Source organism: Nothoprocta perdicaria, unplaced genomic scaffold (genome assembly GCF_003342845.1).
Source record: "Nothoprocta perdicaria isolate Ctin4 unplaced genomic scaffold, notPer1 scaffold_1, whole genome shotgun sequence".
Classification (NCBI taxonomy): Eukaryota; Metazoa; Chordata; class Aves; order Tinamiformes; family Tinamidae; genus Nothoprocta; species Nothoprocta perdicaria.
The window spans coordinates 6,937,281-6,938,210 of record NW_020454093.1 but is presented as its reverse complement, the minus strand read 5'-3'; the positions used below and the strand labels follow the sequence as shown (position 1 = coordinate 6,938,210).

Genomic DNA, 930 nt, shown 5'->3' with positions numbered 1-930 from the left:
GTCTCTCTGCTCTATGTAAGATCACTGTTCAGGTATGGCAGAGAGGAGCTAAGGTTAACAGCTGAGGGCATCAGACCTGCAAGCATCGCTACGCAAATCTGCTTTACAGGGCGAGCGACAGGGGTAATTTAGAGCACAGACACCATCAGGTAGAGTCCAAGGGCTGCCATGGTCCTCTTCTCAAAAGTACAAATGTGAATGGTAAGACAGAAGAGTCATCTGCCTCAGCATCAACTATGTTTTTTTAAAAGCTGGGGAAAACTCTACAGCTAAACTTGTAGTGCTTAAGCACAAAGCTGAACAATCTTTAATTTCAATGATTACTGAGCAGTAGCTATCAGAAACCCTAACTTTCTGACGCCGTGCTGCTCCCCTGTCCCTACGCTGGAACACAGCCCGCCACGCAGCGCAGGGCCGCGCTGCCCACGCCAGGGTCGCTCCAGCTCCCACACGCGCGGGCTGCCACCCCTGGCGCGGGGCTCCCGGGCTCCCCCCGCCCCGCATCATGGTACCGCCTGGCACGAGCGCGACCCGCGCCAGGGCGGCGCCATTTCGCCCTCCCCCCGGGGGGGGGGGGGGGCGGATCGCGCTGTTTACTCCCCCCGCGCCCGTTTATCCCCAGGGGGCGCGCGGGGGAGCGTTGCCGGCGGCGCGGGGCGGGCGGGCCGCGCCGGGCGGAGCGCAGCGCTTTCCGCTGCCGTTTGTCTCACGTCTCTTGCCGTTCGCTGGAGCAGCGGCGGCAGCAGCAGCTGCTGCGCACTCCCCTCCCTCCCCCCGCCCGCGCCGCCGCCTCCTCCTCCTCCTCCTCCTCCTCCTCGCAGCCTCGTCCGGGCGGCCGGGCAGCGGCGCGGGCCCCTTGCGGCGCGGTAAGCGGCGAGGCGCGGGCACCTGCGGCGGGGCCAGGGGCGAGGCGAGGCCTCCGCCGAGCGC

The 930-nt window shown here is 65.7% G+C and overlaps 1 protein-coding gene across 1 annotated transcript in view; it reads left to right on the top strand.

Annotated features, from left to right (window-relative positions):
• The first annotated feature begins 846 nt into the window (after positions 1-846).
• The window catches only part of RNF180 (ring finger protein 180), a 51,181-nt gene continuing 51,097 nt past the window's right edge, over positions 847-930 (top strand). Inside the window, exon 1 of the mRNA XM_026037452.1 lies at positions 847-866. The gene's annotated coding sequence lies outside the window, so the exon portion shown is untranslated. The remainder of the gene's footprint in view (positions 867-930) is intronic.